General features: G+C 44.2%; 1 long non-coding RNA gene across 1 annotated transcript; it reads right to left on the bottom strand.

Annotated features, from left to right (window-relative positions):
* Positions 1-611: 611 nt before the first annotated feature.
* On the bottom strand, positions 612-13,503 carry LOC142576554 (uncharacterized). Its single transcript, XR_012826870.1, has 4 exons — positions 13,366-13,503; positions 7,271-7,368; positions 1,610-1,690; positions 612-761 (listed from the first exon to the last, which is right to left on the bottom strand). It is a non-coding gene; the product is annotated as an uncharacterized LOC142576554 (long non-coding RNA).
* Between the last annotated feature and the right edge of the window lie 1,140 nt (positions 13,504-14,643).

Here is a 14,643-nt window from a genome sequence, read left to right as displayed (position 1 = left end):
TATGACAATAGGAATAGACGTAAAAGAAATCAATTCTTTTCCGAAAATTGACACTATGATGAGCTCTTCGGCGCAAATGAAGTGCATGAAGCCGCTTCTCCAAAGTACACGCATCAGGCAGCCCCGTAATTAGGAACATCCGGGGTAACCCAGAAAAGGCAGTTAACACGGTTTCCACGAATGCCAGATCACTACTGCTGCGCATGTGCACATCGTTCACACCAAACAGCAGTGACTAGAAGGGCAGTAGTAGCGTTACACGTTGCTTATAGGTATATGGGAGTGTCCACTCTTGAGGTAAGTGTTCTGAGGATGGGCGAAGAAATGGAGGTAATAAATTGGTTGCTTAAAATCTGGGTGTGTGCTTACAGCATCGCATCCACGAGTAGTTGGTGTGGAAAACTTTTTTAGCGCGCAGAAGATACACACAGAAAAGAAATCAGACAGGCACAAGCTTCTGTGCCTGTGTTTGCTTTTTAGTATTCATGATTTCTGCTATCCAAAAAAGTTGTGTCATGGAATACCAACTAACCAGACTTCCCGCATCATTGACAAAGGCATTGATGTTGACAGTAATTCAATAATATTCGCATCGAATGTAATGTTATCAATTAGGTTATAAAAATATTTTATTTTCAGTCGTTCGGCAGGGTATTCTAGTATATACCGCAATTGGCGCCACCATCATGTATGCATCTTCCGTCCTTGCACTTTCCAACTACGCAGTGACGAAGCAGCGTTGTATGCTTATCGCTAGTGCCCTGTAAAGTGAAATTTGAAATATTGAGTATATGTATGTGTTGTTTATTCAGTTCAAACCGACTCTAAATAACATTGCCTGGAGCGTGCAGCGAAAGAAGGGCTTTCCACGATGAGTACTCAGTATGCTACACCTTCTAATATCCATCCTACTGTGAAATACAGCGCACACTGGGACAAGGGCAGTACAGACGACAACAAGCACTGACTTCCAACTTCCTTATTGCGATAGTAATTACATAAACACTGTAGGTGTATTTTTGCCATCGGCGTCGCCGTAATGTTTCGTATGAAGTCAAAGGGCGATAAAACTATCGCCGCGCTCCGTATGCTGTACGTGCGAGTGAAAGCACCCGACTGGAGCCGACGATGACGGCTCACTCTGGCGCTCGCGAGGGAGGAAAGCGTCTTCCATCGCCCGAAAAGACGTAGGGTGATGGAAGGGAGGGAAGCGCAGTTGTTTTCCGGCAGCAACTGTGCCTTTCGCGACAGGGCGCAAGGGGAACTGAAAGTCGAGGATCAATCTCGATCGTGAATGGAGGAAAGCAGCAGCATTTACCTCGCGAGCCGGCTACCACTGTCCTTGATTCGCCCTTCGAGTGAAAGTGTAATTAGTCAAACAACCCACACTCATGAAGACTCGTATGTGCACTTGTACTTTCGAGCTTGTACCGTACGGTATACTTTGGCCGCAACACTGAACAGCGTGCGTACTTGGTTTGTGTGTGTGTGGGGGGGGGGAGGGTATTTGCCTATTTTGCTTGGGTGTTCCCAGGTTACGCGAGGAAAGACAAACAATGATTTATAAATCCGGCTGTTTTAGGCCAAAAAAGATAGAATTGAGACTTACACCATAGAAGTAAAGCGCACAACCCTTCCCGTTTGCGTAAGGTTTGCCGTTGGCATCTTTGCAGCCGAGATAAAACCCCGCCTGTTGAAAAGCAAGAGGCAACTTGTAAGTATTATCAATAATTTTCGTAAATTCAGATAAATTAGTAGCACGAGAATGATTTTATCTGCAATAATGTTTTTTGTGCGACTTTCTTGCTTGGACAAGCCGATTATTGTATTTCAGGTTGCTAAACCATGTGAATGCATAAGAGCAAATGCTGAAGTTAAACTTGCCATTTTTTGACAGTCGTCAGCTAGCTGATTCTCAAGCTATGGGTTCTCCAGAATGCCTACAGTTGTCGAGTGGAAAAAAAATGAAGGTACGCCCTGCATATGCGGGAATTCATGATAAGCGAAGTTCTCATGTTTTTTCTAAATGTCTTCACTTGTGGTTCTTACGTTCTATGCAGGTCAACGCTTCTCACTCAATGCACCCTCTCGTTTAATTTTATTTTCTTCATTTTGTCGCAACTGTTAGCTGCATTTCTTCCCGAACTGTTCACTTATGGACACTCGTTGAATTTGTCTATTGGGGCACCCTACCCTAGCAATGGCATGTACCTTTCAGTTATTTAGTTATTTATTTATTTATTTATTTATTTATTCATTTCATTACCTTCAGCGCCAGTAGGGCGTTACATAAAGGAATGGGGACATCAAAGATCATAAGCACAAGTACAAATATCAGCTCGCAAGATTCTCTCCAAGCGATTCGAAAGCGCAAAGGCAGCCTTGCCGATAATCGTGAGGCCGCCTTTGACGATGCTGGGTCCACCTATCGAAAGATCGCCAGCCTTCAAGAGGCACGTTATCCTTGTTTGTGTGAATTCTACCGCATTAGTAACAAGAACAAAGGAAGTGGGCAAACGGTTGCAGTCACTATACGTTTGAAGAACGAAAGAACCAAATTGCTGGATAGTACGATAACGAGGAACAGATTATTTTCGGCGATGGTCGGTGATATGAGTAAAGGAGGGGAAAGTAATTGTTCCTTAAGTTAAGCACTGCGGTACTGAATCTTCTGAGATAAGGTCAGACGTGCTATCTTCCTACGTGGAGAAAGTGATGGGGGATAAAATTCGCCAGAACGTTACACTTCCGTAACACGTGAAGGCAAAAGCCTGCTGAACATTCGGTAATGCGCCGTCTCGCATCCTCTCCCGAGGGGATTGAAACGGTGGCAGTACTGTCTTGTACGGATGATTACAATGAATTTATGCACATTTAGCTTGACAGCATAACGCATGTAGCCTCAGCCTTACGGGATATGGGTCATTGCTTAGGGGGGTAAGTTGAGAAGGTCGCGTGTTTTTTTTTTTTACCACTCGACTAGACACCGCGCTTCTGTATGTTGTACGCGTGATCTGAATGAATGTAGGTACTGTACGCTTCACTATGCTGAGTGTTTCTTGCCTCGGAATTACGAGATTAATGAGTCCTTGCACTTTCTACTTGCTGAGGGGGGTGTGAGACATTGCTGATGATGACAGTTTTTGGACCATTGGACCAGACGATACGTTCTTTTTTCAAGGTCATCGGGCATAGGAGTCACTTAGGGCCTTCGCCTTAATAACTCTGTTCGCAATAATGAGACGCTGTAAAGACAGGTGCACTAAGTGAATGTGGAACATGGGCGTGTATTTTATGCACCTTCAATGTGACTAGCGAAATTTTTGATGAACGGACTCCATACAGATGATCTATATTTCAGTTCCGAACGACGAAAAGCTTTATAAAGAAGCAGTTTAGGAGAATAGGAGCGACTGAAAGTGACGACGCAGGTACCGTAGTACGCGGTTAGCATTAATACCACAATTATAATTTGCGGCTGATCCTCCGACAAGCAGTCAAATCACATTCACTACTTCCCAGTTTTGTTTTCCGGAAAGTATCTGTTAAATATATATTCAAAAACTTTTAAAGACCAATTAAACCAAGATAGCCTTCGCTTGCTTTGGATGACCCACAAGGGTAAATGTATGCTCACTAAGGAGTTCCTTTTTTAACACTAACCAGTTTTCGTGACCGTGAGTTTATATTAGCTGGGAATGAACACCTCCTTAAACGTTGGCAGGTCACCAATAAAACTGAAGCTTCGGCATTATAGCCTCTTACACACTTAGGTTCACATAAAGGCCATTTCATACCTGATTTAATTGAAAGGGTTGCAGTACAATGATCGCCCATTTCTGGTAAAACATGAACGAATGCCGTCTCTCGCATTTTTAACGATATCGCGCGAGCGTCGACCGCACCTGGTATCAGCGCCTTACAACGGGGATAGTGTGGGAGACCGACAATAGTGCGCGCAGGCGCACAAAGCACCGCTTGCGTAAGCGTCGTCTGTCACGTTGTTCCTTTGAGGACGAAACACATCATTTTTTGTTAAAGGTGCCTGAAATGCGCACAAGGGCAGATAGAAACGTCACGAACATTTTACATCTTCTTTTTATTTCCAGTTTGCGCTCAACAGCATGCACTGCTGTCAATGTTGGCACCTAATTTAGGTGGAACCAACCAACAGAGACCATGCAGTAGAAATAAAAATTGTTCATTAGGAAACTATCGTGTACAGCCTTGGAAAGTGAAGCTACAACTTGTTTCGTTTTCGACTTTGTAAGTTTTTCTGGCACATCCTGTGTTTATCAGTCCAAAAGAAAAGTTTACTGCAAGGCAAGTGTGACGTCAATAACCTTGAAATGCCGTCCCGATTGTTCAACGCGTGCGATGAGCATAGGCGCAAGGACGCATACACTGCGCGTAGCATGTCTACATCACCCCTGAGAATTTCTTCTTTGTCTTCCGCTACTTTCCTAAATTCGTCGGGTGATGCGCTGTCGTGGCTTATTTCTGAAAGATTAGATTTTAGGATTCCACAAAGATTTGCAAATATGTTCACATCTGCTACCAGGGTTGGCCAGGGCCGCGGAACACCTGCAAGAACGTTCTTTTGCACCGCGTGATGTTACACTTGCCATAGGTACTCCATCCTTAAGGGCCCGTCCAGGAGGGGAGGAAAAAGTTCGTTATCTATGATTTCGATGTAGGCTTTAGCACAGAAGCTGCGCTTTATCCGACAGAGGGGGCGGAGGCCGTGTTTAGTTGCGACTTCCTAGATGTTGATACTATTTCAGCTACTCGACCTCGAGAGTTTACTGAGGAGCAAACCTATAAGAGTAAAATGCATTTTTCAGGGCCCTAGTCAGTTGATCAAAAACACTTGCTTTTTTTGTTACAAAAAAAAAAGTGTAATTGTTTAAATAATGAAAATGCAATAGGTTTGCTTCATTTCATGAATTCATCAACGCACATTCAATGGTTTGCCGAACTCCACGCGCCTCCACGCAGCGACATGCGCCCACAATCGTATCATATTACCTAATTGTGCCTGTCATATCGTATCATTCTACTACCGTGATAAAATCCTGGGAACAAAGTTATGGGAAGAAGAGAAAAGACAGGCAATTATCAGCGATAGAGGAATAAAAAGAGCTTGGCTGGGATAGGTTAAGGAGAGATGTCGCACCGGTGTGCGTTTAATGACTTTACGTGCGCCGCAATGGTATCGTTTTGAGTAGTTTGCTCAGAACTGCTAAGGAGCTACATCCCTCTCATTCGCTACCGACAGCCTGGGATTCCTCCCACGCTCAACACTGCCAGAAATAATATTTACGCCTTGTAAGTACACAGACATGCACTTGTAGCTAAATTTGCGTCATGCCATTTACACGTCAAATATTTACGTATGTTACCAACGATCAGATTGTCACATTGCACTTCTTTCGTTAATATTCTCGTTTTAAACATCACAATGCTGTCAAGCTAAGAATACAAATTTCTAAGTAGCTTGTAAGCCCTGGCCAGTACTCTCTAAGCTTATGGCTCCATTTCGTGCAAATCGACGAGTCCTTTTGAAAACTACATCTTGCCAATCACCATTGCTCCACCAGAGATGATCGCGGGTCAACTGCAGCCTTTTCAAAGTAGAAGCCGTAGACATTTTCGTCTTCTGGGCAGCAGCTCGATTTCCCACACCACCTCCTCGATGCCGTCTCCGCACCGTGTCATGGCTCACACTGTACACCTACAACCTTTCTCAGTTGACCCGCGGTCATCAAGGGCGCATTGCAGGCCGCGGCTGCAAGAAGTCAGTCCTCAGTTTCGCTCGTTTTGCGATTCGAATTCCGAGGGGCGTCACCAATGTGGTGTTCCTCACGAAAAGCCTCAACTATTCTTGAGTTACAATACTTGAGTTATGTGAAGGCTCTCAGCTATTTCTCTTCGAAAATGGCCACAGCGCGACTTACTATGACGCGCTCTTTTTTGCTCTGTCGGCACCCGAGGAGGCATAATCGAATGCGCACTGTCGCGTCTGCCTGCCTCTGGCATTGGGGAAGTCCTTTCAGAAATAAACGTAACTGGTATATCCCGTCTTTTGTGCCGCCGAAGGCCGAGTCATCGGGTGTGAGAAAGGTGAGCTGGCATATGCATTTACCGAAATATATACCGAAATATGTACCGAAACTTTCCTCACGGGCATATCCTTCGAGTGTCGAGACCAGTACAAAGTGGTTCTGTGCCGCGCGTAATATAGGTGACCTTGAAAACGGCCTTTCTCAATGCTTGGACAGCGCTTATACGATGCCTGCATTAAGCTACTGGAAACGCGTCTGTGATCAGTTAGACATTGTTTATGTACTTTGCGCCGGGAACCCATCGACGTCCCTTTAACCGCCGCACTTTCAATACTTGCAATACAGCAGTTTCAAATATACACTCATGATTCACGGGAGCACGCGGAAACAAATGTAAGTGCGAACGCAGAAGAAAGAAACGGACGCAAAGTACGACCGTTTTTGACCGGACGAAAATCTGTATGTGGAGTTCACAACTGCTGTCGCTACATTATTCTTCCTCATTCTTTGCGTGATGATGCACAACGCCCTCATCACTTTTCTCTCTTCTTGCGCAACCATTTTTACATCACCTAAGAAAATACATTTCGGCATTGCGCTTCGGAAGTTGCTGGGGATAAGTTCTTGTGCCTTTATTATGTTCCAAGGTATTCTTAATATAACTGAAATGTGGTTTGTGATGCTTCTTGGCTTTACTTATCTTGTTGTGTACAATTAGTATTGTGTTGTCACAGTGCCTTGTCAAAACTATATCCGTTCTTATCCTATTCTTCTGCATTCATACGTATTTAATGATACCTTTGTGATCATTGCCTGCTTTACCGTCATAATAAGTTCCCTATGGTATGTTCACCATACTGTTCACCATAAGATATTAAAGTTTTTATTATACTATATAATATGATTTTACGTTCGTTTCTATATTTACGATAATGACGATATCATGAAACTACTGCAGCATCAGGGTCGCTAGCGCCGCGTCAAGCGGTTAAGCCAGCTTTTTGTTCTAGCATACAATTCCAATTTGTACTTGGGAAAAATATTATGCGATCTGATTGATCACGATTTAGCCAGTTTTCGCCAGAAATTCTGTTATGAGCCTCTACTCCGTGAGTTTGCCCAAACACAATTAATATTAACGGCACTCATTCTTGAATCGATGAATGCAAATGAGTTAGACAAAAAACTAATATAAGTGCACTCACGTTTCCATAGTGTAATGCATGCGAAACATCGTGTCCTTCACCTTCTTTTTTTCCTGGTTCTTTTTTCGGTGGTTCTTCTTTTTTTGGGCTTTCCGTTTCTGTTTATGGTGAAGACATTAAAAAGAGCGATAAGAAAGGGAAAAAGATGCTTGCTCATTTTACCATACATTTATGGGCTGTTTCGAACACAATGTTTTTACTAATAAGTATAGCTCAAATGCTGCAGCTGTGGGATATTACAAAACATGGGTTTTAAAGTCAGACAGTATGGCATACTTAAAAGCAACGTGCCACGTATTGTTATTCTCCTAACACATCACGTGCGCTCAGTTCAGAGCCCCATGGCAGTGGGTGCACTTTGGGCTACGGCGATGAGCTTTCGCTGATGCTCCAATGCCGAGCTGGTAAGCGCCATCTCCCACTTCTCGTGCGTTGAGTTTCGGTTTGGAGGAAGTTGAGGGGGGGCTATTATGGATATTTCGGCAGGTAGATGCGGTATAGTATAGGGTAGCTTACTCCGTATGCAAAAGAACAAAATTGTTTTAAAGGGTTGGGGAACGTCGCGTTGAGGAGTGTGAGTGGCCGACATGTGGTGGCCTGGAGTTGCCTCCAGGCCGTGGCTTCAGCTGTTTGTAGGCTTCTAACGATATGAAAAATAAAAATTGCGCCACACGGTGTCCTTTCTTCCCTTGAATTCTAGAATTATGTAGTTTTGCTTGCCGAAATGAGCATCTGAATATGAGGCATGCCGTAGAGGGAGACGTCGCAAAAGTTTTGACCGCCAGAGCATCTTCAACGTGTCCTCAATGCATTCTTTTTCTCGTTCATATATACACTTGTATGTATAAAAGGCAATCTGTACGTAAACATGATGCACGAAGATCATCTGAATAAAATATGATTAAATAGTACAAAGGTGAAACGTCTCGAGAGACAAAAAGAGCATCACCATAGGATTTTGGCCCGCCAGCTGTGAACAAAAAAGCTGTGAATATAAACAAATAAATCTACGGTTGTTAAACATGGAGATTTTGACAGTGCTAAAAATCTGATTCCACAAGGCGCACTACTATTTCATAAGGAAAGGAAGTTTCATGTATTACAAAAAAGCTAAGAACTGTTCTCTAATTCATAGTAGACTTCGTGAACTCTGATAGAGTTATATTATTTCTCACTGATGTCATGTTTTCATTCTTGATTTCTATTACAGTTTTCTACAACGCCGCCCTCGCCGCTAAATACCAGTCCTATATTGCTGGGTTGCTGTCTAGTTGGCCGTAGTGTGTGAGCACCATTATCTTACGAAGAAGTAGAAATGCAATAACGAGGTCGTTGCATTCACAGTGGAAGCATACTGGCAGGAAATGAGCTCACACTCCTAAGAATCACCAAAGCCTGTTGTTTTCATTGGTTCTTTTTTTTTAGAATTTTGCCCCCAGTATGTCCATTGATGGTCCAATGAACGCCATGAGTAACTGCCATAAGCAACTACTTAAGAGGAAAAAACGAAATCAAGAAAGAAAGCATTTATGATAACTCAAAGGGAAGCTCATTACTTATCGAAGCGAGATTGGGATGCCTTAGAACACGCACCTATTAGGCGAGATATAAGGAGGAAGAAGAAGCATGTGCTTGCCGCGGTAAAGCGAGGGAAACGATGGAGCATGTTTTATTAGAATGTGAAGATGTCTACCAAGCGGTCGATTTAGGCACCCCTGGCCTTCATGAAGCCCTTGGGTGATGCGGGAGCAGTGGTAAAGCAAACATGTTCGTAATAAGCATTAATAACAGGCGATTGGAGGATTGGTGCAAGAAAAGTAGGAAAACGACAAAAGGCGGACACGAACAATAGCACAGATCGCAATAGGTGATCAGAAAATTCGAGCGTGGTAGTTCACAGTGTTTTTTTCTTTTTTCATTGTTTAACCTAGGTAGGTCATTGGGCAGTATAATAGCAAGAGCTTGGTGGCGCAACCCAACGCCCCGTTTCAAAGGGGACGCTCATAACATCCATCCATCCATCCAGCGAGGCTGGCCATATCCTGAAAAGTAGCGACACTCATAGTGAGGGTCATCATCATCATCAGCCTGGTTATGCCCACTCCAGGTCAAAGGCCTCTCCCATACTTCTCCAACAACCCCGGTCATGTAGTAATTGTGGCCATGTCGTCCCTGCAAACTTCTTAATCTCATCCGCCCCCCTAAATTTCTGCCGCCCCCTGCTACGCTTCCCTTCCCTTGGAATCCAGTCCGTAACCCTTAATGACTATCGGTTATCTTCCGTCCTCATTACATGTCCTGCCCATGCCCCCCCCCATTTCTTTTTCTTGATTTCAACTAAGATGTCATTAACTCGCGGTTGTTCCCCCACCCAATATGCTCTTTTCATATCCCTTAACGTTACCCCCTCCATTCTACTTTCCATAGGTCGTTGCGTCGTCCTCAATTTAAGTAGAACCCTTTTCGTAAGCCTCCAGGTTTCTGCCCCGTAGGTGAGTACTGGTAAGACACAGCTATAATACACTTTTCTCTTGAGGCATAATGGCAACCTGCTGTTCATGTTCTGACAATGCCTGCCAAACGCACCCCAGCCCACTTATTTTTCTGATTATTTCCGTCTCATGATCCGGATCCGCCGTCATTACCTGCCCTAAGTCGATGTATTCCCTTACCACTTCCAGTGCCTCGCTACCTATTGTAAATTGCTGTTCTCTTCCGAGGCTGTTACACATTACTTTAGTATTCTGCAGATTAATTTTTAGACCCACTTCTGCTTTGCCTCTCCAGGTCAGTTAGCATGCATTGCAATTGGTCCCCTGAGTTACTAAGCAAGGCAATATCATCAGCGAATTGCAAGTTACTAAGGTATTCCCCATTAACTTTTATCCCCAATTCTTCCCAATCCAGGTCTCTGAATACCTCCTGTAAACACGCTGTGAATAGCATTGGAGAGATCGTATCTCCCTGCCTGACGCTTTTCTTTATTGGGATTTTGTTGCTTTCTTTATGGAGGACTACGGTGGCTGTGGAACCGCTATAGATATCTTTCAGTATTTTTACATACTCCTTGTCTACACCCCGAGTCCGTAATGCCTCCATGACTGCTGAGGTTTCGACAGAATCAAACGCTTTCTCGTAATCAATGAAAGCTATATATATATATATATAAGATTTGGTTATGTTGTGCACATTTCTCTATCACCTGATTGATAGTGTTCATATGGTCTATTGTTGAGTAGCCTTTACGGAATCCTGCGTGGTCCTTTGCTTGACAGAAGTCTAAGGTGTTCCTGATTCTATTTGCGATTACCTTAGTAAATAGTAATAACTAATAAGTCTCCCCTGCTATTCCTAGTGCCTATGCCCTATTGCCGCACTGCCTTGTCTCCAGCCTGCTTCTTGCCTACCTTGCCATTGAAGTCGCCCATTAGTATAGTGTATTTTGTTTTCATTCTACTCATCGCTGATTCCACGTCTTCATAGAAGCTTTCGACTTCCTGGTCATCATGACTGGATGTAGGGGCATAGACCTGTACGACCTTCATTTTGAACCTCTTATTAAGTTTCACAACAAGACCTGCCACCATTTCGTTAATGCTATAGAGTTCCTCTATGTTACCAGCTATATTCTTATTATTCAGGAATCCGACTCCTAGTTCTCGTCTCTCCGCTAAGCCCCGGTAGCACAGGACGTGCCCGCTTTTTAGCACTGTATATGCTTCTTTTGGCCTGCTAACTTCACTGAGCCCTATTATATCCCATTTACTGCCCACTAATTCCTCTAACAGCACTGCTAGATTCGCCTCACCAGATAACGTTCTAGCGTTAAACGTTGCCAGGTTGATATTCCTATGGTGGCTTGTCCGGAGCCAGGGATTCTTAGCACCCTCTGCTGCGTCGCAGGTCTGACCCCCGCAGTGGTCAGTTGCTTCGCAGCTGCTGGGGACTGAGGGCGGGGGTTTGATTGTTGTGCTCATATAGGAGGTTGTGGCCAAGTACTGCCCCAGGGTGGCCAATCCTGCTCTGGTGAGGGAGTGCATTACCGGTTCTGGTCACCGGGATCAGGGCATACTCCAGTCCTGTTTATGCAGTTTTATCAACACACAGATTTGTTTGTTTTTTTAATCCTGTGGAAAATTGCCTAGCACCGGAATTCGAACCACGGACCTCTTTCCACCCGAGGCGGGTGTTCTACCTCTACGCCACCGCTGCACTATTGCTGCAGGGTTAGAGGCTTTCTTCATACATTGGCGTTTCTTGATCAGATCTTTCGTCTCCTCCGATAGCTTACTGGTATCTTGTCTAACGGAGTTACCACCGACTTCTATTGCACACTCCTTAATGATGCCCACAAGATTGTGGTTCATTGCTTCAATACTAAGGTCCTCTTCCTTGTCACGGTGCGCGTCCGGAAAGATATTGTGCAGGAAGGCCGGGCATGGGTGGGTGCCCGTCTGAAGCCGCCTGTACGTGACTTCTTGTGCTTTATTGAGTGCTTCTTACGGTAGGGGCGAGGTTATCTTGAGTAATTTTTAATGCTGGGTGAGGTCGTTGTAAGCGACGAGCGGGTCGCGCTCGCTCTCCCATCCTGCCCAGAAGGAGTCCGGGCTCACACGGTGAGTTAGGCCTCGTGCGGCTTCGTGTGCCGTCTCCTTGAGATTAGGGAGCGGCCCCTCCAATGGTACCATATGTGCCGGGAAGCAATTGACGCCATGTGGGGTGAGGTGATAAATATGAAGTATTTTACTGATGGCCGGGGATATTCTCCCTGTTCCGAAGGACAGAATTGCCTTCTTTGAGTAGCAGTATATTAAGCTTTTGTCATCTTCATGGAGTGCAAGGCTGATGGACGCCTGCTCGGCGACCTCAGAACTATGAGTGTGGACTGTGCACGCGTGAGACGAGTGGCCAACCGGCATTGAGGCATCCCGACCTCGCTTCGAAAAGTAATGAGCTTCCCTTTGAGTTATCATCAATCGTTTTTTTTTTCCTGATTTCTTTTTTTCCTCTTAAGTAGTTACTCATGGCAGGCTTCTTTTCCATTACCGCCACCCACGAGATTATTTCAGCATCTCTGACTTTCCGCCTCAAGTTCCTTGGTTCTGTGTTGCCCACCCTACAGGCCGCGTACTTGATGTTAAGCTTCCTAGTTCTGTTACTCCACTGTGAATATTTTTCCTCTACAAAATACTTCGACAGTCTTCCAGCCCATTCATTTTCTTCCATATTACTCAGTCATGTCAGTATTAGCAGTCATGCGCAGCAGCACTTGTATTCGGACTCGCAGTAGAAAAAAATGAAGAGAGAGAAGGTCCAGTATCGCAGGAAAGGCGAAATAAGTGTTTAAGTATAAGGCGATGCTAAGTTTAGGGCAAACCGCATAAATTATTACCGAGTAAATCCGCAAGTGCCGCACCCCCAACTTGACAGCTAATAGAACAAAAAAGAAAGCCCGTCGCCAAAGAAATCGCCTTCGGTGCCCTGATTACTGTTCATATCGCTGTGTCTTATTTGTTTATTGATGCGTTTGATAATACTGTGGTTTATTTGTGCGCCTGATAAGTTCTTTTTCTATAATTGTTTAATCCGCCACCGGGAAATAAATTAAACCACTGGCATAAGGCATGCTTTGACAAGTAATGAAACTATGGCGTTGGAGGTCACCTGCCTTTATGCTAATAATTTTAGCAATAAGTTGTGTTCAAGAAATGGTATATATTGCGTAGCTTTATTTTATACGTTATGTCTCTACTTTTTAACTAACCATTCGTAAGTAAAATATTTCTTGATTTTATCTTAGTGTATTAAAGCTATCACAAGGGCTTACATGAATTTTTAATGTTACAGTTTAATACGGACAAAACACATATATCCCCCTAACGCGTTGCACTGAATCCTCCTGACGCGGGAAGCAAGTGCAATATGAAAGATGAACTGCTTCTAGTGCGTCGGAAACACCTCGTTACTCGCAGTCGCAATAGTCGTTCTCAGATCAACTCTCATAGGCACGTTCAAGGTGACTTCTTTATTTATTTAATATCTCCCAACAATCTGCACCACAATCTTACTGGATATTGAAGTCGAAGCTCCCTTACCTTGGGGTGTCGTTGTAGCCTCAGTGGTCGCCTCAGTGGTTAGCAGTTCTGGATCCTGAACCGCATCTTGAAGCCACCTGTTCGAGCAAGGAATATAGAATGCAGGGCACCAAGCCAGTGCACACGTTTCCTGGAAAGCTGCGCAATACAAATAGAAATTCCTCTTCCACTGTTCATTCTTAATCATCACTCATGGTACAAGATCTGGTGCATGTATTCAGCACAAATACCAAGAAGAAAGGTCAGGGAAGATTCGCATTGTGTGGCGTGGACACGACTCATTCTATTTTAACTTCCTTAAAGACGCCACATGGGTTTGTTTAGAAGGGGTGGAAACGTACAAGCAATGCAAGCTTATTACCACGTACTGTCACTTGGAAAAATCCCTAGATAAATTATAAGGAACCATTTAATCCAGTCGAGCTCGTGCTACGACGACGAAGAAGCAGCTGTGCGGCTGATGATCATAATTACAGATGAATAATTTGTACAAGTGATGATGTGTAGTGATGAAGAAGAATCAGTCATGGGTCGCGCTCACACCAATTGCCTCCCGCGGTGGAAGCAGCCTCCTGGTCGCGTGGCATTATGATGAAACGCGGCGAGTGTACGGTTTCAAGCGCAATACAGGCATAATTTCTGTACCATGCCAACGGTGGTTGGAAGAAATTCCAAGGGATCAGACGCGGTAATAACCGGAGATGTCTGGTCAATGACCCTGTAGGCCCTAATAAAATGACTGACGAGTTTTTAGCATAAACCGGGAACGCGCATAGGCGTCCATAGAACTTTGTTGCCAGGGTAAAGAAATTGGCTGGGGCTTAGCTTAGGTTAAGCCTGGATATCTTGAAGCGAAAAGGTTGGGTGATACTTATGGTTTAGCTTATGGTTATGCTTTCTGATTTAGCCTATGGTTATGCTTACAGTTTAGCTTATGGTTATGCTCTATGATTTAGCCTATGGGTATGCTTACAGTTTAACTTATGGATATGCTTATGGTTTAAGCTATGGATATTCTTATGGTTTAGTTTATGGTTATGCTTTATGATTTAGCCTATGGTTATGTTTACGGTTTCACTTATGCATATGCTTTGGTTAGCTTACGGTTATGCTATACGTATACCCAGCGTAGTTGTCATCATCATCATCAGCCTGGTTACGCCCACTGCAGGGCATCTCGCATACTTCTCCAACTACCCCAGTCATTTACTAATTGTGGCCATGTTGTCCCTGCAAACTTCTTAATGTCATCCGCCCACCTCACTTTCTGCCGTCCCC

Source organism: Dermacentor variabilis, chromosome 3 (genome assembly GCF_050947875.1).
Source record: "Dermacentor variabilis isolate Ectoservices chromosome 3, ASM5094787v1, whole genome shotgun sequence".
Taxonomy (NCBI): Eukaryota; Metazoa; Arthropoda; class Arachnida; order Ixodida; family Ixodidae; genus Dermacentor; species Dermacentor variabilis.
The sequence above is the reverse complement of the archived record's forward strand: the minus strand, read 5'-3'. Positions and strand labels throughout refer to the sequence as shown.